The 24,009-nt window shown below is 35.0% G+C and overlaps 1 protein-coding gene across 4 annotated transcripts in view; it reads right to left on the bottom strand.

Moving 5' to 3' along the window:
- LOC106882014 (uncharacterized) overlaps nucleotides 1-24,009 on the bottom strand; it is a 59,110-nt gene that overhangs the window by 29,045 nt on the left and 6,056 nt on the right. The gene's annotated exons all lie outside the window — the stretch shown is intronic.

Here is a 24,009-nt window from a genome sequence, read left to right as displayed (position 1 = left end):
CCGAGGTTGACTTAGCCTTTCATCCTTTCAGGGTTGATAAAGTAAGTACCAGTTGAGCACTGGAGTCGATGTAATCAACTTAACCCCTCCTCCAAAATTTCAGGCCTTGTGCCTATAGTAGAAAGGATTATTATTAGTATTATTATTATTATTATTATTATCATCATCATCATCATAATTATTATTATTATTCCTATTATAAATAGCAAGGTCTTGATCTTTGTTACTTTTTCATTATTTTAAATAACAGTAGCAACATTAGGGCTAATAGTAGCAGTGGTGGTGGGGATGGGGTAACTCTCTTACCACCACCACCACCACCACCACCACCACCACCACCACCACCACCACCACCACCAGCCATCATTATCATCATCATCGTCATCACCACCACCTCCATTAGCACCAGACAGACAGACAGACAGACACTTGCACACACATATTAATTAAATAACTGGCAAATAATACTTAATACATGCCATTATTGGGCCATTTATAAACCAACCTACTTCTTTGTCAGAAAAGTGTAGGTATGTATATGCATGTGTAGGTGTGTTTGCATGTGTGTGTGTGTTTGCATGTGTGTGTATGTGTGTGTGTGTATGTGTGTGTGTGTGTGTGTGTGTGTGTGTGTGTGTGTGTGTGTGTAGGATGGTGGTGATTTGTTCTTCCTGTTTTCCATGGAGGAAAGAAAAATCTTAACAGAAGCTTCCAGTTTATGAATGGCTTAATGGAATGTTACTGAACTGATCCCCGTTCCACCATCCCCAGCTCCCACTTCAGCACCAGTTTCAATGGAGTATGAGTGAGGTATGGGAGGGAGGGAGGTTGGAGTTGGGAATGAAATGTATGAGAACAGAAAAAAATGCGAGCTATATACATATACATACACACATGCATACATACGCATGTATACAGCTATGTGTGCTTGTATACACGCACACATTTGCATGTAGGATCAACAAAAAAATGTACTCTATCTAGAGAGATAAATATGTATGTATATATATATGTATATATATATATATATATATATATATATATATATATATATATATATATATATATATATATATATAGATACATACATACACACATCTGTATGTACATATGTGTGTACATACACACATCTGTATGTACATATGCATGGTTTTATGTATATATGTGTGTGTGTATATATTCTTTAATTCTTTTATGTTTCACTCATTTGACTGCGGCTATGCTGGAGCACCGCTTTTAGTCGAACAAATCGACCCCAGGGTTTATTCTTTGAAAGCCTATTACTTATTCTATTGGTCTCTTTTGCCGAACCGCTAGGTTATGGGGACATGAACACACCAACATCAGTTGTCAAGCAATTGTGGGGAGACAAACACAGACACACACATATACACACACACACACACACATATATATATATATATATATATATATATATATATATATATATATATATATATATATATACATATACGATGGGCTTCTTTCAGTTTCTGTCTTCCAAATCCACTCACAAGGCTTTGGTCGGTCTGAGACTATGGTAGAAGATACTTACCCAAGGTGCCATGTGGTTGGTAAGCAAGCTACTTACCACACAGCCACTCCTGCACCTATCTATATACTATACATGTATGTGTGTGTATATATATGCATACACATATAAACACAAGATATATGAGTATATGTGTGTGTGTGTGTGTGTGTGTGTGTGTGTGTGTGTGTGTGTGTGTGTGTGTGTGTGTGTGTGTGTGTGTGTGTATGAAGACAAATGAACAGTTTTTGATTTTCAAACCGTATTGGTTTCTCATCAGAAAGGTCTACATCATCTGACAAATATATAAACACACACACACAACAATTTCCAATATTAAAAATGGCAATTGAAAGTGGTAAAATTTAAATGGTAATTTAAAGCTAGCAAAAAAAATAATAAACAGGATACAACAGTGGCACCTAGGATTTTGGTGGTTGGATATGTTGGATGGGAGAAATAAATGTAATACCAGGACATAACAAAAAAGCCTAAAAGTCTTCACACTTCAGCTTTCAGGAAACTGACAAATTTAATGCTTATTCATTTACATTGTTTTGAATTTAATTAATTCTGCATTATCTCGCAGTTTTAAGATTTCGATGAAGTGATCATTTATTTTTAGAGTGATATTGTAGGGTAGGAGTGAGAAGCTGGATCCAACTGCTTTGAACATAAAACAAAATATCTGGACTGGATACAACTGGTTCAAATGCTAAATGTTTATGTGAATAAGAACGATATATCTCACAAATCTAGGGAGCACATAGAAGCTAACTCATTCTTCTAAGTAATAACCAAAGCATCTTCATATATATTTAGGACTAAATTATCAAATTTGTCTTCTTTTTTGTTTTTAAAAGTACAAAATTACTTAACTCTTTAGCATTCAGATTACTCAGTCAAATTTAATGCTTTTTCATTTACATTATTTTGAATTAATCCTAAATTACCTTATTGCTCCCAGATTTCAATGATGTGATTGTTTACTTTTAGAATGACAATACAGGTTATGTGTGAGAGGCCAGATCTAGCCAGTTTGAACATAAATCAGGAAGATATTTGGGCTAGATATGGCCAGGTGTCCAGGTCTAATACGAAAGGGTTAAATGTATAATATCTTATAATAATTCCTGGATTTATGAGAGTGTCAGGAAGAGGAGAAAAAGAAGTGAGAACATAATTTGGACTGCCAGCTCATACATTAAGTCTCCTGGGAATGTTGCTCCTATGGAGATAGACTGGCTTCTATCCAGAATGAGCCTCACCTACCATCTGTTATCTGTTTAACATAAAGCTGAACACAAGATGTAAGCACAGGATAAATGAATTCGTACAGTTGGGTCATGAAAATATTAGCCAGAACATGTTGATTAGATATTTCAAACATGCAGCTTGGCAGGGTGTTTTCATTCACTTCACACCAAATATCCGCAAGGCGAATGTTTCATATTGCCACCACCCTCACCTCACCATGCATTGTCAAGGTGAAATAAATATTCATCCATCATGTTTCTGATTTAACCCTTTGGGCCCTGACCGCTTTAGCACTATTTGATCCTGTGATGGGGTCCTGAGCCATTTGTGCCCTGTTCTGACAGGGATTAGAAACAAAGCAGTCAAAATATATATACAAGGGGGTGCTGAAAAGTTCCTGGCTTTAGGTAAAAGAAAATACAAGATCTGTTAATTGTGATTTTATCTAACATATTCCTCTCTCAGATTCACACACTTACTGCAATGGTCCTTCAGTTTTTCTAAGCCCTGTAAAAGGACTTGGAAGGTTGGGCCTTCATCCAGGCCTTTCACAATACTCTTAAAGCCAGGAACTTTTCAGCACCCCCCCCCCCCCCCTGTGTGTGTGTGTGTGCGCGCGCGCGCATGGAATTTGAACTCGGAATGTAACAACAAGCGAAATACTGCTAAGCATTTCGCCCGGCATGCTAACGTTTCTGCCAGCTCACTGCCTTAATAAAATAAGTATATTGTGCTTGAGAAGACCCGGCAAGCCAAGTGAGACCGTAGCCATGATTATGCCAGTGTTGCATAACTAGCCCATTTAAGAGTACCCTTCAATCATTGGGCAATATACTGCACTTGAGAAAGCCTGTTGAGTTAAGTGAAATCATTGTTGTGGCTGACGCCAGTACTGTCTGACTGGCACGTAAAAAGTGCCATTTGAGTGTTGTCGATGCCAGTGCCGCCTGACTAGTCCCATGCCAGTGGCATGTAAAAAGCACCATGCGAGCATGGTCATTGCCAGTGTTGCCTGACTGGCTCCTGTGCCAGTGACATGGAAAAAGCACCACTCGAATGTGGTCGTTGTCAGTGTTGCCTCAATGGCCCCTGTGCTGATGGGATGTAAAAAGCACCCACTACACTCTTGGAGTGGTTGGCATTAGGAAGGGCATCAAGCTGTAGAAACCTCACCAGATCAGATTGGAGCCTGGTGCAGCCTCTTGGCTTGCCAGTCCTCAGTCAAACCGTCCAACCCATGCCAGCATGGAAAGCAGACATCAAATGGTGATGATGATGATATACACCTGGTTTTAGAAACAAATCAACATGAAATTTTGATGGATGGTTGTTATTCAGATCATTTTAAAACAAGAAGTTTGTATCATAGAACCAAAGGCAGTCTCAGGCAAGTTGGCATCAAAAGGGTTAACCTTTTAGCATATGAACTGGCCATACATTGTTAAAATATTCTACCTGTTTTATGTTCAAACTGATTAGATCAGGCCTCTTACACTTAGCCCTGAGTGTCACTCTAAAAATAAACAGTCACATCATTAAAATATTGAAGCTACAACACAATGCATGATTAATTCAAAGCAATGTGAATAAATCTTACATTATAAAAGAGAAGCTGATCTCAGTCTGTCTGTCTGTAACAACATCTGCATAGAGGGAAGACGGAGAAGAGAAAAAGTTGTTGAGAGAGAGAGAGAGAGAGAGTGAAAGATAGATAAACAGGTAGTGTTGTCACCTTAGTAACTAACAAGTTTTGATTAAAAACACAGGAATTTTAAGTGCAAGTCTGTCAACATAATGCAACGCAAACTTCAAAAAGGACTATATGGATATATATAATACATGTGGTTATTCGGGGGGGGGGGGAGGTCTGTGCCTGTCTTTCAACAAATAGACAAATAAACACAGACTTTAAAACAAAACAAAAAAAAAACCCTGGTGTTCGTTGAACATAGCCTTTTGAAATATTTGCTCTGTTTCAAGTTTCAGATACTTCCTTGATGAACTTATTGCCAGAATTGCAGTAAACCAGTGCATGATTGGCCTATTGAAAAAAACCTAATTATAGCTAAGTCAAACTGGGTCACTCGAGAATTAGTTTCCTGGCCATTGACTCAAGAGAGTGCCAGTGACAGGATATGAACCACTGACCTCTCAGCTGGCTGCCCTGTACCTTACCAACTAGGCTATCTGTGTTCTCTTGTATTAATGCTTATCTTCAATGTAATTAAGTGGCTGGCTTAATTCCAGCACACACTACAACATTTCAGATGTTTAAGCAGCTAAGTCAAATAGGAGACCCAAGGACAATTGAGGAGGACCTAATTAGTTAAATTGTCATTTAATATACAAGGGCAGCTGGAGAGGAGAGTGGTACAGACAATAACACAAATCAGAACAATAGTTAAAATAAAAAGTCTCATATTATTTCCAAATACCTTCCAATTAGTTAATTAACACACACACACACACACATACAGATGTGCCATTAGTAATTTAAAATCTTGTACACACACACAAACACACATGCATACATATAAATATACATACATATGTCCATACACACAAACATACATACAAACATATATACACACATATATGCACATACATATACATATATATATGCACATATATGCACATATATATATATATATATATATATATGTATATATATATATATATATATATATATATATATATATATATATACACATGCATGCACACACACACACTAAACGAACATTTACAAGTGAAATACTACACACATATGCTTAATATGGCTATAAATTTAATAGAAGATATACACCTAGTACTAATAGACATTTTAAATATACTTATTACATATCAGTATAATTAAAAAAGACAAAAAATAATTCTCTTTCTCTCTCTCTCTCCCTGAGAATCAGAGATAGGAGAGCCAGAGACATTTTGCCTTATCTATAAACTATTTATCTCTTCTGGAGAGTCTAGAAGAGTGTATTCTGGTAACTGATAACACTGTTGCTAATTAATTCCTCTTCTCAGACTTTCTCATGTTGGAAATTAATTCCTGGTAAACGATATTTACCTTATCTATAAGTAAATAAAATGAAAAAAAAAAAAAAAAAAAATCCTTTTTACTCTTAAAAAAATATCCTTTTATTCATTGAACACACACACACACACACGTATTAAATAACTAAACACAATTATCTTTATCTACCAAACACTCTACAAATTTTATAGAAACATGTTGTAGTTAGTCTTTTATAATAATCCTCTAGTCTACTATTAGAATTATATTAGAAGACTAGCAGGCACCAAGTTGTCTTAAAGGAATTATTAATCCTAAACTGGCCATATCCGGATTCAAGCCATCCAGATTTAGCCTCTCACAAATAAGCAATCACATCATTGAAATCTTAAAGCTATAAGACAATGCATGACTAATTCAAAATGATATGAATTAATAAGCAATACATTTGACACAATCATCATCAACATCGTTTAATTATCTGAATGCTAAAAGTGTGAAACCAAGTAGTATTTTGATTGGTACTTTATCTTATCAAGCCTGGAAGAATAAAAGACAAAGTTGAGTTTGGCCACATTTGATTGCATTTCTTACCATATTTCCGTAGAAATACACTAAATTTGTTTTAATTAATTTTGAAAAATTTTGAAGAATTTAGCAAAATATAGCTGAAGACACTTGCCCAAAGTGCCGTGCAAATAGGACTGAACCCAAAACCATACCTATTAGTTGCTTCACAAATAATTTCATCCTTCATCAAAAATAGTGAAAAAGTAAATGAATTTGCTGCCAATTTCAATGATGGCTATTCTAGTTTGATCATCAGAATTACCTATTCATTGCATTATGGTGTAAATGGGTCAGGTATCTGAGAGCAGTTGTACCCTTATCTCTTTAGCATTCAGATTACTCTGTTGAATGTAAAGCTTATTCATTCAATTTGTTTTGAATTCATCATGTATTATCTTAATATTTCAATGGCATTATATTTTTTTAGAACGACAACATAAGATAGGTGTAAAAAGTTAGACCTGGCTAGTTTGAATATGAAATAGCTAGAATATTTGGGCCAGATATGCCAGTTTAAATGCTAAAGGGTTAATGTAATCCTCTGGTTGAGTTAGTGTGACAAAGCTGGTTTATTAAATTACATTCCTCCAGACGAGCTTCAGTACAATTTCTAAGCATTTAATTTCACTGCTAGAAATAATAGCCAAATGTCTCTCAAATCACACTGTATTATCTTAGACAACAAGTATACTTTAAAAAAAATATAGTCCTACATACACTGTGTTTGAATAAATGATGGAATGGTCAAGGCTGGGATGTCTTTGATCACAAATCTCCTGGATAATGACTGACATGATGTGAAGCAACAGCAAAAACCATTTAGTCATAAATCAAAGATATTCAGCCATAGTAAGTCTACATTTGGCTGACTGATTCTTCATCTAACCAGATACGAGGAAGAAAAAGACGACATAGCACAGAGATTGTGTGAATAGTAGCGTTCAAGCAAACACCTCGCTGTTGTATATGAAGATTTTTAGGGGTTTGCTCAACCTGTAAGAAACAGTAGACCAAATTTCCTTAAAAAAAACTCAAAAAACTCCCCACCTCTTACCTGTTACAAACAGAGATACGTTGGAGAATATAACTTTAGAAAACTAAATGGTATAACCACACATAGAATGACCTAGGGTTAAACAACAATAACAACACACATCTATTGATAAACACAGATATATATATACGTATATATATATACACATACGTATGTATACATATATGTATAGTTTAACACACACACAAATATATATGTATACACACAGACATCTATCTGTGCGTGAGTGAATGAGTAGTGTGTGAAAGAGAGAGGGAGGGAGGGAAAGAGAGTGAGAGAGAGAGAGAGAGAGAGAGAGAGAGAGAGAGAGAGAGAGAGAGTGTGTGTGTGTGTCTGTTTGCATGGAAGTTTATTTTAAACTAAATCTTTCTCACTTTTGTTGTTATTTAAACCCAGGATATTCTAGGTGCAAGCATTCCATTTTATCTGTTTTCAGATATAGTATATCTAGAGATACATTGTCCAAAGTGTACTTTTATATATACATATGAATATTTCTTTTTTAATGCATACACACACACACACACGCAAAAGTAGCAATGCAAAGTACTGATTGATTTTTACTTCATCTATAACTAACTAGGTTACCACATCTACCACACAGCATTGAAAATTAAAAAAAAAAAATCAAATTATTCACTAACCTAGCAGTTGCCTGAGGTGGAAAATAATGGAAACACTGGAGTGAAATATCAATTTTATACTGAACAGTATTGAAAAAAAGAACAAAAAAATTCCAAATACATGGTGTGGTATACAGAAAAACTATTGTGGTCATGTGGTAAGAAGTTTGCTTTCCAACCATATGGTTCTGGGTTCAGTCCCACAGCATGTCACTTTAGGCAAATGTCTTCTACTATAGGTGCAGGCTGACCAAAATTTTGTGAATGGACTTAGTAGACAGAAACCAAAAGAAGTCCATTACACACACACACACACACAGTATGAAGAAAAGAAAGAATGAATAGAAAAACACTTGGTATCAGTTTAGAGAAGCAGTTCACAATTGGGGTTCAAATGACTCCTTTGAGCCCATGCAAGATTTCTGGGGTTCATGTAAGCAACATAGTAAATTGGAGACCCGCAGTGGTATACTGCGTTTCTGCTGTGTTTGTCCCCAACCACCACTTGACAACTGGAAGAGTTATTGATGTTTCAAGCTTATGCACTTCTACAGAGAGGAACGAAGAAAAAAAAAAAAAAACAGATGGAGAGAGGTAAAAAAAACAGCAAGTGTGTTTGTGTGTATGTGTTTGTCATAGCCTACTCTGTTCCAACAGTGATTGTTTGCTTATGGTCCCATAACTTAGAGGTTCAGCAAAAGGGACTGAGAGAATAAGTACCAGACTTTAAAAAAAAACACAAGTACTTGGATCAATTTATTTGATGAAACTCTTAAAAATGGTGCCCCAGCATGGCCTCAGTCCAATGCCTAAAACAAGTAAAAGCTAAAAGATAAGTATCAAGAGAAGAATGCATACACTTTGATACCAATACATGTCTAAGACAGATAACATAACTTTGATATTTAAGATTTTTTCTTTCAAATGTAAAGAATGCAGTTGTGATTACAGGAAATGCATAAGGCAAATTACAAAAACAAAACAGAAAAAAAAACCTTCTTGGAAGGTTTAATCCTTTAGTGTTCAGATCATTCTGTCAAATCTATATATTAGTTTGATGTTCAGAAAAAATGGAAAAGTTATTGATGTTTCAAGCTTATGCTCTTCTTCAGAGAGGAATGAGGAAAGAAAACAAATGGAGAGAGGTAAAAAAAAAAAACTGTGTGTTTGTCATCCCCTACTCTGCTTCACCGGTGATTGTTTGTTTATGACCCAATAACTTAGAGGCTCAGTGAAAGGACTGAGTGAAAGTACTAGACTTAAATAAAAAAAATTAAAATAAACGTAAGTATTAGGATCAATTTATTTGATGAAACTCTTAAAAATGATGCCCCAGCATGGCCCCAGTCCAATGCGTGAAACAAATAAATAGAATAAGAGATGAAAAAAAACCCACTCAAAAAAGACAGAAAGTAATAACATCAATAAAACAAACACGAGTACGATCACCACCAGCCAAACGTGACAGAAGTTTGGAAGAGCAACAAAGGAAGACCGATCTAGTTAGCAACAATGAATAGCAATCAAAGCTGGACAAGGTTACACCAGGATATATAATTAGGAAATCTTTTTATAACCCAATGGTTGTGGTGGACGTGGTAGAAGTGGAGAAGTGAATGGCGGGGTGGGTTTATGAGGGCAATGTTTGTCAAACAGCACTTCATGGAACTGATATATATTAACCACTGAAAGACAACAGTCACATACATATACTCACAACCTGGGTGTATCTATGTATGTGTAATGGTGATGGCGTGTTTGTGTATGCATGTATTACTATGTGATGCTTATGAGTCTATGTTCATACGACTCTGTGTGTGTGGTGTATAGACATGTATTACTGTATGATGTTTATGTGCATATGTATGTATGTATGACTGAATAGTGTGTGTGTGTGTTTGGTGTGGTACATGTAAGTACTGTGATGTAGCGTAGTTGTGTGAGAGTGTGCGTGCATTAGTGGTTGATGTGCTTGTGTGTCTGTGTATGTATATGTATTACTAAATGGTGTGCGTGTGTATGTATGCATTTATTACTATGTGGGGTGTGTGTGCATTTGTATGCATGTATTACTACAGTGTGTGTGTGTGTATGTATACATATATTACTATGTGGTGTGTGCATGGATTCGTATGTATTACTGCAGTGTGTGTGTGTGTGTGTATGTATTCATGTATTACTATGTGGTGTGTGTATTACTGCAGTGTATGTGTGTGTGTGATGTGATGTGTATATGCATGTGTTATTCTGTGGTGTGTGTGCACACATTGTATTACTGTAGTGTGTGTATGTGTGTTGTTGTTGTGTGTGTATGCATGTATGTGTCTGATGTGATGTATTTGTGTAATCATGTATTATTGCGTGTGGTGTGTGCATCTGCAGTGTACGTGTGCATGTGGTGGGGGATTAATGTGCAATAAAAAAGACTCAGGTAACAAAACAACCCCCCACCAAAAAAAAAAACTAGGATTTTTCTAACTTGTTAGGTGGGCGTGGTTATCTGACAAATATGCTAGGAAAATATATACCTTCTATTATAAACTTCCTGTTTGTGTGTAGTAGACATAGAGTAACCTGGGACAAGTCTTATTATCTGTTAGTAATCATGAGAAAGCATTATGCATAGTTGAATTCACATACATACATTATTCCATGATAGAAAATTCAACAAAAAGTACTCCATCTGGTGAGAGATAAATATTATTTATTTAAAGAATACAATATATATCTTTAAGTGTTACTAATAGTTTCATCTGTTGAGAAATATCTCAAACATATTCACCGGGAACAAACCACAGATAATTATACACACACACACATGTATATATATATATATATATATATATATATATATATATATATATATATATATATATATATATATATATATATGCGTGTGTGTGATATAACTAAGTATTTGTATTCTATAATATTTTACATCCACTTTCCCATGTTGGAATGGTCTGAAAATTTGTATTATAGCCAGAAGCCTTTTTTGTCTGTTTGTCTTTTAAGACACACAATGGCATAGTGTAACACTTCTAAAACTGGGACACACATTGTTATATCTATCTAAAGCTATGTACCTACACACATACGTATACACCTATATATATATATATATATATATATATATCTATATATATACATACATAGAGAGACAGGCAAACAGACAGACATACAAACGTTCTGTATACTTGAGTTTTAGCTTAGTTAAGCTCTTTATTTTTTACCTTTTACTTGTTTCAGTCAATGGACTGTGGCTATGCTGGGGCATCACCTTGAAGGGTTTAGTCAAAGAAATTGACACTAGTACTTATTCAATTGGTTTCTTTTTTCCAAAATGTTTGGTTACAGGGATATAAGCAAACCAACACCAGTTGTGAAGCAGTAGTGGAGACAAACACATACACATAGATATATACATATATACAATGGTTTTCTTTCAGTTTCTGTCTACCAAATCCACACACAAAAGATTTGGTTGGCCAAGGGCTACAGCGGAAGCCCCTTGCTCAAGGTGCTATGCAGTAAGACTGAACCGAAGACCACATGGCTGAAAGCAAGCTACTTACCACACAGTCATGCCTGCATCTATTAATAGGTTGTTACTGTACATGTAGCATGTTCCCATGCCAGGAAATGAATCTGGGCTGCTTGGGTGAGCAACAGCTTTCCGGACAAGAGACTTTAAAAAAATTTTCCCCTAAGACTGAAATCAGTGTCAAAAATTAAATATATATGTTTTGTGTTGTCCCATTTGTTTTGTGTTAACCACACACATTTTCTCTCTCTCCCTCTCTCTCTTTACACATATATATATATATATATATTATATGTATACACACACACACATACTAGTTTGTAGCCATGGTTGTGACTCATGTAAAAGTGACTGACACAGTATATTTACCAGAAGTATAAAAATATATAGAGACTAAAAGGACAATACACATGCACATATATTATATATATATATATTTGCTTTGTATACTTTAGACTTGTTAATTCCTGTTCCACTTTTCACAAACATGTCATCATACCTTCTCTTCATAATTGTTTGACCATGGACAAGATATCTCAAGAACCATTACATGGATTTGGATGAAACTTTTGGGATGTTTGGCCTTGTGACTGGCACAAACTGATTAGATTTTGGGATCAATCCAGTACCGGATAAGGATTCTGGATTATTTTTCCGTTTTTTTTAAACTTAATTTTTGAGAGTTTTTGGTCAGGTTCGTTTTTAGTATTCTTGTTTGTGAGAGCAGTCGAGTTTATTTTGGATATTCTCATTTTAAAAATCATCTCCGGCTAATCATTGAAAGAACGTTGGTATTGCCTTGGCAGAGGTTTGCACTCTCTGAGTACTCGTTTTAATTTATTTTAATCATTTATTGATAATGCCGCATATTTTTGGGATGAGCTGTGTCGTGCTTAAAACACACCTGTCTGTCTATCAATCTATCTAACTATCTATCTTGTCTAATCTAGCTGCACACAATTACACATACACACCATTTTCACAAAGATGTCATCATGGCTTCTCTTAATGATTTTAATTTATTTTAATTATTTATTGATAATGCCATGTTTTTTTTGGATGAGCTAAGATGTGTCATGCTTAAAGCATCTCTCTCTCTCTATCTTATCTAATCTATATACATATAGATACACACACACACATTGTATGAGGTTTATAAATTTTATTTATGTCATTATCTTCATGATTTCATGTCTATTTTCCATGCTGATACAGGTGTGAGGGGTTTGACAGATACAACTAGACTGAGGACTGAGTTGGTCTCTAATATCTGTCTTGGTAATGTTTCTATGGCAGTGTAAAGTCTCTAATGCATGAACACAGTTCTAATAGTGCTAAACAGTATGGTTCACATTCTACATAAATTCTTGTCCTTGCAATCTATATTCTGAAAACGTCTTCTTTTCTTTTCAGGGCTGAAAACTGTGTTGAACTATAATATTATTCTCCAATGCCTGCCCTAGGTGACTGGCTGTTGCTTGGCAGGTATTTTTTAATCTAGCTGATATCAAAAGAAATAAAAATAGGAATAATTATCATCATTTAATGCCTATTTTTCCATGGTTGAATGGCCTTCTTGTTACTAACTCTCACCTTGTTTCCAAGTTAAGTAACATTTCCCCATGGCCAGAGATGTTTTTCATGGAAGACTGGAAACGAATAATATTGTTTGAACAATAATCATGTGATGCTATTTTGCAACCATCACCTGATGTCATGACAAGGATAAACACACACACAAATATATATATATATCTTTTATCTTTTACTTATTTCAACGATTGGACTATGACCATGCTGGGGCACCGCCTTGAAGAATATTTAATCAAATGGATTGACCCCACTAGTTTTTTTTTTATCAGTTTCTTTTGCCGAACTGCTAAGTTTTGGGCACATAAACACACCAACACCAGTTGCAAGTGGTAGGGGGTAAACACAGACACACATACATACATATATATGATGTGCTTCTTTCAGTTTACATCTACCAAATCCGCTCACAAGGCTTTGGTCGGCTCAAAACTATAGTAGAAGACAATTGCCTAAATTGCCACACAGTAGGACTGAACCCAGAACCATGTGGTTAGGAAGCCAACTTCTTACTACACAGCCATGCTTGTGCCTATTTCTATACATATATACATACATACACATGTATATGTGTATGTATATTCATATATGTGATGTCCTTCTTCCAGATTTCGTCAACCAAATCCACCTCATAAGGCTTTGGTTGGCCTAGGTTTACAGCAGAAGATTCAAGCCAAGGTGGCATACAGTGATACAGTAGGATTGAACCTGAGACCATGTGGTTAGGGAGCAAGCTTCCTAACTACACAGCCATACCTGTGCCTATTTAAGCAAAATCAACTCGTTAGACCATCTTCCTATTTATTTCAATTAGATTGACAATTTTCTCCAGTTATCATAATTTAAGGTGGTAATTTGGCAAAGTTGTTAATGTATCATGCAAAATGCTCAGTGGCACTTTTTCCAGCTCTTTTCGTTCTGAGTTCAAATTCTGTTGAGATCAACTTTGCCATTTGTCCTTTCAGGGTCGATACATATGCACCAGTTGGGCAGTGAGGGTCAGTGGAATCAACTAATGAATTCTCCCAGAATTTCAGGCCAAAGTCCATATCACCTTATAGTTGTATCAACAATATGTTGTAAGGTCTTGTAGGTTCTTCATTTTCTTCATTGAAATCCACATTAACAGCAAAACAGGTTACTGACTTCTCTATTCTCCCATGTTGAAATTTATTTCAAAACACTCAAATGCTTCCATTATTATGTATCACAGAATCCTATTGAAAAGACCGGATGAAAAAGTACACAGCCTTGTGTGACACCAACTGTTGCTTTAACTCAGTGGTTCTCAGCCATTTTATGGACTCCTTTGATTACAATTCTATGGACTCCTTTGGTTACAATTTTATTCTCCTGGAATCCCATAACCATTTGATATTTAAAAACTGGTTTTATAGATACTTCTTTCAAAATTCCTATTCTGCTTTTCACACATTCACCTGAGTTTGTTGAACAATGGAAAACTTTGGAGAAAGAAATCTGGTTGTTTCTTGCAATAAATACATCTAAAGCAAATTTTTTTCATGGACCCTTAATATACAAATGTGGGCCCCCAATTAACTATTTTATCTGCACAGACCCCGCAAAATCTTATACGGACCCCCGGGTTCCACTGCTTTAACCCTTTAGCATTTAAACTGGCTATATCCATTCCAAAAATTCTACCTGTTTCCTGTTCAAGCCAGCCAGATCTGGCTTCTCATACCTAGCCTACCTTGTCATTCTAGAAACAAACCATCACATCATTGAAATCTTGAACTGTGAGGTAATGTAGGATTCCTTCAAAACAATATGAATAAATAAGCATTACATTCAACAAGGTGATCAGAATGCTAAATGGTTAATATCTCTTCTTTCCTATTGTCCAATCTAAATCCCAATTCAGCTGTTTTTGTATTTGTACTGTACCTGTTTCAGATCTCTTTCTTGAATCATAAAACTCTTTAAAACATCTTTATTTATCGAAGTATTCTTAACTTTCTCCTTTTCTGTTGGCTGTTGTAGCTGCTGTTGGTATTTTTCATAGAATCATTTATGTTCTTCAACATCTGCTTCTAATAAGAATAAAGTTGTGAATTTTCCACCTTTTGGTTCTTAAAAATCTTATTTTATTTGAGCCTTTAAAGTTTCAAAATCATATCAACTGTGTGTGTATATATATATATACACATAATATTATGTTACATGGCTGGCTATTTTAATTTTATATTGTCTGTATTGCATATACGGAATTTTTGTTCAGCTTGGCAGCTATTTGCAACATCAGTGAAGGTTTCATTCACTTTTTCCAATATCAATATAACAAATTCTTATCTGAACATGTGGCTGGCTGCTATTGGGACAGATTTCTGTCTCCCTCTTATATTTATTGTACTTTTTAATAGAGCAGATCAATAAGAGATGTTATCTCAGGACAAAAGCACAGTAACTGGCCTATCAACAGTGTGTATATAGGATAAGATAGGATAAAGACCCTTCCTGAGTCATATAGACTCATAGGCAGGTTTCTTGGTTTCTGTGGTGCATATATTACCCCTGGATGGGATTCCAATCTGTTGCAGGATTACTCATTGCTGCCAACTGAGTGAACTGGAGCAACATGAAATGAAGTGTCTTGCTCAAGGACACAATGCATCACCCAGTTTGGGGATTGAAACCACAATCTTATGATCATGAGTCTGACACCCTAACTGCTAAGCCACACACCTCCACCTAAGGCATGCACCCCCACAGTGTGAATATACGAGGTATTATACATAGATGGCTATTTTAATTAATTACTACCTCATTTTCATATAATATATTCTTGCATTTTGGTTCTTGATTAAATCAAGGTTAAATTTTTATAATCATTATTAAAAGTCTGTGTTTGCTATTTATGTCTGACCATGAAAAACACTCAATTTTTAGCTCCTTCTCTAATTGAGTAATATCTTTTGTAGTCAAGAACAAAATCAAACTGGTTATAAAACAAATCTCCAGGTGAATGCCATTTTGAGTTCATGGTTGCAAGAAGTTTACCTTCAACATTTATTAATAGTTTCAATCAGCTCACTGAAATGAATACTAAATCTTAACCCTTTTGATACCAACTTGCCTGAAACTGCCCCATGTTCTATGACATAACCTTACTGTTTTAAAGTGGTCTGAATAATAATCTACCATAAAAATTTTATGCTAATTTCTTCCAGACCCCAGCTTAATAACAAGAAAATTATTTTACTAAATTCTTCATTACTTTAAAAATTAACTGAAACAAAGGCAGCATATTCTTTTATTTGTTTCAGTCATTTGACTACGCCCATGCTGGAGCACTACCTTTAGTCGAGCAAATCAACCCCATGACTTATACTTTGTAAATCTAGTACTTATTCTATCGGTCTCTTTTGTCGAACCACTAAGTGACAGGGATATAAACACACCAGCATCGGTTGTCAAGCAATGTTGGGGGGACAAACACAGACACACAAACATATATATATATATATATATATATATATATATATATATATACACGCAGAACAGATTGTGAGGGATTATCACTATAATGACTACTAGAAACAGCTGTAAGCCATATTTGCTATAATAAAAGAATTATATGTAATAACCATTATTTTAACTTGTCCATACATACATACATACATACATATATATATATATATATATATATATATATATATATATATATATATACGCACACATATGAATCAACAAAAAGTTATCTATAGATGTATATATATCTGTGTGTGTGTGTGTGTGTATATATGTATGTATATTAGATATGACCTATAGACACAAGCCATCATGCAAGTATACACCTTATATAGGTAGAAATAACAATAGTGTGCTGACATTTTTAAAATGTATCGACTTTGTGTATGTGTCACACTTGATAAATACAGATCATAGATAAAAGATATTACCTCACTGGAATGGCATTTCATTGAAACTCATATGGTTTGGTACATTTACTTATATATAAAAATAACTGAAAGATTATCTGTGAATCTGTCTATTTCTTGGGGAAGTTAAGTGCTACGTGAAATCAAAAGCTAAAAAAATATAGAAAGAAAGGTTATGTTTTATTTGGAAAATTATACTTGAGAAAATCAACTTCGAAAGACATTACTTGTATTAAAATAAATGAATAATAAAAGCAATGCTTTTAAATGTTTGTTTTTCACAGAAAAGGGTGTGGGCTATAAATAGCCTAACTTTAGATGTGTCATATTTGGGTAGAGTCACTCTGTATAGCTATTAGAAATATTATTTACCAATGGATATTGGTAAAGAGTTGGTTGTGGTGAAGAGAAGTCTCAAAGGTCAATTTAAGAGGGAAACAAGAGCAAATATTTTTTCTATCTTTTATCTTTCACTTGTTTCAGTTATTTGAGTGTAGCCATGCTGGGGCACAACTTCGGAGGCTTTTACTCAAATGAATCGCCCCCAGTAATTATCTTATCGGTCTTTTATGTCAAAACATTGTTTTGGGGATGTAAACAAACCAACACAAGTTGTGAAGCAGTGTGTGTGTGGGGAACAAACACAAACACACACATATATAGGACTCCCACATGATTTGGTTCTATTAAACACATGCACAAGGCATTAAAAAAAAAAGCCAGAAATATTCACTTCTGTCAATGAATTTTCACTGGAAATTAATATATTTCTTGATACCTGTAGGCTTTAGTTATCAAGCTCTGTTACCTCATAATTCTTTGCTTAAATATTGCTGTAACAAATGCTGAAAAAAAAAAACAAAATAAAAAAAATCCCAATCCTGAGAAAACCAACTCATATGAGATAATCCTTGTTTGTTTGTTTTTAGATAAAAGAAAACATGTCTCATTATTATTATTATTATTATTATTATTATTATTATTATTATTATTATTATTATTATTATTATAATAATAAAGGTGATGAGCTGGTAGAATTGTTAGCACATCTGGCAAAATGCTTAGCAGTATTTCATCTGCTGTTACATTCTGAGTTCAAATTCTGCTGAGGTCGACTTTGCCTTTTGTCCTTTTGGAGTTGATGAAATAAGTACCAGTTATGCACTGGGGTTGATAAAATTGACTAGCCCCCTTCCTGAAAAATTTTCAAGGCCTTGTGCCTAGAGTAGAAATAATTATTAAGATGGTGAGCTGGCAGAACCATTAGCACACAGGATAAAATGCTGCTAAGTATTTCGTCTATGTTAATGTTCTGAGTTCAAATTCCGCTGAAGTCGACTTTGCCTTTCATCCTTTTGGGGTTGAAGAATTAAGTACTAGTTGAACACTTGGGTCAATGTAATCGACTTTCCCACTCCCTTGAAATTGCTGGCCTTGTGTCAAAAGTTGAAACCATTGTTATTATTATTATTATTATTAAGGTGGTGAGCTGACAGAAACATTGGTACATTGTTTTATGCTCTGAGTTCAAATTCTGCTGAGATCAATTTTGCTTTACATTCTTTCAGGGTTAATAAGATAAGGTACCAGTCAAGTATTGGAGTCAATGTAATTGGCTACTTCCTGCTACCAAAAATTTCAGTCTTATGCCTATAGTAGAAAGGATCATTACTATAAATATTATTATTACTTGGCAGAATCATTAGCATGCTGGGCAAAATGCTCGACAGCATGATGTCTGTTTTTATGTTCTGAGTTCAAATTCCACCGAAGCCAATTTTGCCTTTCATCCTTTCAGGATCAATAAAATAAATACCTGTTGAGCAGTCAGAACCATGTGGTTGCAAAGCAAGCTTCTTAATCACACAGCAATTGCCTAGAAGTAAGTTAGTAAAATAACTTTATCTTCCTCTTTAGTAAGTTTTTTGAAAACTCATGAGAGGGTTCTTCTGATATGCGGTAAGTTTTTAATTGAAACATGAAACTTTTAAGACGGAGGATTTTGTATTATAGAAGTAGAAGAGATGATCTGCAGCAGGTTGGTAGCAAAAGGATTAATGGACTTAATCTACTCTAGGAGAACTAAGGCAGATTTAGATTAATCAAATAAATAGTAACTCATCATCATCATCACTTAACAATCAGTTATCAAAGTGATGGTGGGTGCCAAACACAAAGACACGCACACACACACACATATATATGACAGGCTCCCTTCAGTTTCTGCCATATATCTATATACATACAAAAATAAGAGGAATGACCAGCAAAAGTAGACTCCTATATGCTAGAAATAGATGCCGAATCATCTAACCACGAAAAAAAAAAAAAAAATTTTTACTGAGAACATTTTTTTTTTTGTGGTTAGATGATTCGGCATCTATTTCTAGCATATAGGAGTCCACTTTTGCTGGTCATTCCTCTTATTTTTGTATGTAATATAATTTTAATCTTCGGATTTTTTTAATATGCTAGACCACTGGTTTTAATTGATTAATATCAATTTCTACCCTCATTAATAAATATCTATATACATATACATATAGAATATATATATATATATATATATATATATATATATATATATATGGTAGGCTTCCTTCAGTTTCTACCAAGGAAATCCATTCACAAAGCTTTTGGTTGGTCCAAGGCTATAACAGAAGACACTTACCCAAGGTGCCACACAGTGGGACTGAACCTAGAACTATGTGGTTGGGAAGCAAACTTCTTACCACACAGCCACGCTTGTGCTTATACTATGGTCATTTTCAAATATTTTTCATCCTTTATTTATTTCACCAATTAGAACGCAGCTATGCTGAGGCATTATCTTCCAGAGTTTTTACTCAAACTGACCCCAGTATTTATTTTTTATATTTTTTAAGCCTAGTACTCATCTTAACTTTCTCTTGTGTTGAACTGCTAAGCTATGGGGACATAAACAAACAAACACCAGTTCTTAAGCAGTGGGCAACAAACACAGGCACACACACACACATGCATGCATGCACATATATATAAGACATTTGACCAAAGTGCTGTGCAGTGGGACTGAACCTGAAACCACAAGGTTGGGAAGCAAACTGCTTAACTACACAGCCATACGTATGTATGCATGTACAAACATACATACATACACACATACATGCATACAATACACATACATACACATGCACCCAAATCATTTCCAGTCCATGCAAATACACAGAACTGCTTAATCTGCTTTAGCATATGAAATTCTTTTAAAAAGATTAAAATTAGTCATTCCTTGAATGCACATACACATGCATGCGCATGCACACACACACACACTGACAGATACATGAACATACACAACAATACACACAACACACACCATATACAGGAGCCACGAAGCACAAAATCAATCGTTAATATCAATTGATATGTCTGATTTGAATGCAAAAGAAAATTTTTCACACTGAATTCTAAAGCATTTTCTTTTTTAAATAAAATCTTTGTTTGGTTTAATTTTGATTTAAAAATGCAAAGATAGAGGCTTAGTGAAATTAAACATTGATTTCAAACACTGGCAGAAAACTAAACAATTGTTTGGTGAATAGGCAGAGAGCTATTCATCGTCATCATCATCACTATTGTTTTAATTTCTACTTTTCTATGCTTGCATGGGTCTGATGGAGTTTACTAAAGTGGATTTTTTACAGCCAAATGCCTTTCCTGTTGCCAACCCTTACCCATTTCCAAGCAGGGTTGATAAAATAAATACCAGCTGAATACTGAGATCAATACAGTTGTATATTTAAGAGATGAGGAATTATGTACATTATTTACATTTGACGGTTATTTGTCCTCATCTTGTTTGTTGTTAACACAACATAATACAAATAATGTAAACTGAGATCAATATCATTGATTTACCCTTTCCTTTCAAAATTGCTGGCTCTGTGCCAAAATCAGAATTATTTTTGCTTTCCTGAGTTCATTTGTCCTTGTGTAAAAACTTACTTGCATCTTGTCCATTCAAAAATTTAACTATCATTCACTTAATTCCAAACAAAACCAAAACCACAGTTTAAGCATCAAGCTATGGATCTTTGACTCTTATTATTTATTCTTTTCCCATCAAACTAGAATCTGGTCAATGCATTTTTGCATCAGCACTGTCTTCAATTTATCCAATCCATCATCTTCTAACCAAACCTTCCAAAATGCCCCTATAATGTGCCACTCTCCACCAAATACTTACAAATAATTTAACCCTTTAGCATTTAAACTGACCATATCTGGCCAAAATTTTCTACCTATTTTAAGTTCAAACAGGCCACATCAGGCCTCTCATACCAGCCTACAATGACATTCTAAAAATAATATTCAGATCAAACAAATCTTGAAGCTACAAGATAATGCAAAATTAATTCAAAACAAGGTGAATAAACAAGTATTACATTCGACAGAGAAATCTGAATGCTAAAGGGTTAATAAAAAACAAAAAAACAAAACATCATTTGAAGTAAGTCAACGAAGAAGCCTCTACAGAAGAGGTTCCCAACCAGGGGCCATATGACCCTTAGGGTTCCATATAAGATTTTGCTGTTAAAATTTATGTGCAATAAATTGAGCATACTTCTACAATACACAAAATATTTTAACAATTTTTTAATACAAATCCTAATAATATTTAATCATAAAATTATAATAAAGATTTTTTTTAAAACATCAAATGGCTATGAGACTCTACCTGAGTAAAGTAGGAACCAGAAGGGTCCATAGGTGAAAAAAATGGCTGGAAACCACTGCTGTACTGTGTAAAGGTACCACACAATGGTACACAGTACCATTGTGTGGCACCTTTGACATGTGATTTTTACTATAGCCCTGGGCTCACCAAAGCCTTGTAAGAGGATTTTAAACAGTAACTCTAAGAGACCCATCATATATTTGTGTGTGTGTATGTGTGTGTGTGTGCGTGCTTGTGTGTGTTGTGCATGTTTGTGTGGATGTGTGTGTGCTTGTGTGTTGTGTGTTGTGTATGTTTGTGTGTATGCTTGTGTATGTTTGTGTGTGTTGTGTACATTTGTGTGTATTGTGTATGTTTGTGTGTGTGTGTGTGTGTGTGTGCATGCGTGTGTACATTTGTGTCTCCTTGTCTTGACATCACATGATAGTTGTGACCGAGTGTCACTGTAAGACAAGCAGTGTCGTTCATTTCCAATATTCTGTGAAAAACATGTCCAACCATGGGCAAATATTACCTTGTCTGGAAACAAACGAGGATTGATGACAGGAAAGACAATCAGCTGAAGAAAAAATCTGTCTCGACAAACTCTGCCAGACTCATGCAAGCATGGAAGAGTAGAGTTTTAAATGATGACAATGATAATAGTTAGTACAGGAAATCTTTGGTCGCAGATATACTTGACCAAGGCTGACATGGAAGCTAAAAGCAACGTCATTAGAAGTGAGCACTAATAAATTAAGACAATTTAGGACCTCTTGTCCAGTTTCCAGAAACCCAGAATTTCCCAAAATCTGGAAGCCCTATTCAATATCATGTTATATACTGTATCCTGTACTGAGTGTGGGGGCGCAATGGCCCAGTGGTTAGGGCAGCGGACTCTCGGTCATAGGATCGCGGTTTCGATTCCCAGACCGGGCGTTGTGAGTGTTTATTGAGCGAAAAACACCTAAAGCTCCACGAGGCTCCGGCAGGGGATGGTGGCGAACCCTGCTGTACTCTTTCACCACAACTTTCTCTTACTCTTACTTCCTGTTTCTGTTGTGCCTGTATTTCAAAGGGCCAGCCTTGTCACACAGTGTCACGCTGAATATCCCCGAGAATTACGTTAAGGGTACACGTGTCTGTGGAATGCTCAGCCACTTGCACGTTAATTTCATGAGCAGGCTGTTCCGTTGATCGGATCAACTGGAACCCTCGACGTCGTAAGCGGCGGAGTACCAACCTGTACTGAGTAAACAAACCCTGTTTTGAAGTTGGTTAATTTGCATATGGTATGTTAAAAATAGTTTTGTTTTTTATGCTTTTTTTAAAAATGGATTGATAAAAATCAAACATATTCAGTTTTAGAAGTGTATTAATATGTGTCTGCCTCTGTTAAACAGAATCATGTTCTTCATATTTTTTTCATTTAATTTTCCTCTCATAAACATTATACTGTATACATGGTACAATATGATATATTTTAAGAATTTTAAGTGGATTAATAAATATCAGACAGACCCTTCTTTAGAAGTGAACCATCACGTGCAATTTAATTCTTTATTTATCTTAGTTTATTTTATATTTTCAGTATGTATTTAGACTGTCTTCAGAAAACTGGAAAATCCAGAAATCTGGGACACATCTGGTTCCAAACTAGCTGGATTATTGGTCTAGTATTGTATGAATATTTCACTTCTACATATAACAATGGTTCTTCTAAAATTTGAAGCTTGTTAAAATAGCTAACCAATGTCAGAATACTTGATAACAATGTCTGTGTGAGTGTGTACTTGCATGCATGTGTATGTATATGTATGTGCATGCATGTGCATGTATGCGCATACAGGAGGGAGGAGAAGAATGCATACTGGACAAGGGAACAATGGAATGATGATAGCTGTTTTCAATCTTTTTTTTTTTTAAATCTGGGTAACCCAAACAAGAACTATGGAGGGTTGCATACAACTGAAGGGGTTAAGAAAATGATCGATTTACATGCACTATGAAGATCCATCATTGGTTTTGCAGACGCTTGTAAAAAAAAAAAAAAGGTTAGAAACAGAGAGAGAGAGAGAATGAGAAAAAGAGTGAATAGAGACAGAGAGAGGAAAGAGGAGAAGAGAGAAAAAGTTAGAGGGAAGAAGAGAAAGGATTAAGGGAATAAGAATGAGAGAGAGAGAGAGAGCATATTAATGCAGTCAAGAAAATTTTAAAATTATCATACAAGGT

This window comes from Octopus bimaculoides, chromosome 21 (genome assembly GCF_046866305.1).
Source record: "Octopus bimaculoides isolate indiv1 chromosome 21, ASM4686630v1, whole genome shotgun sequence".
Classification (NCBI taxonomy): Eukaryota; Metazoa; Mollusca; class Cephalopoda; order Octopoda; family Octopodidae; genus Octopus; species Octopus bimaculoides.
The sequence above is the reverse complement of the archived record's forward strand: the minus strand, read 5'-3'. Positions and strand labels throughout refer to the sequence as shown.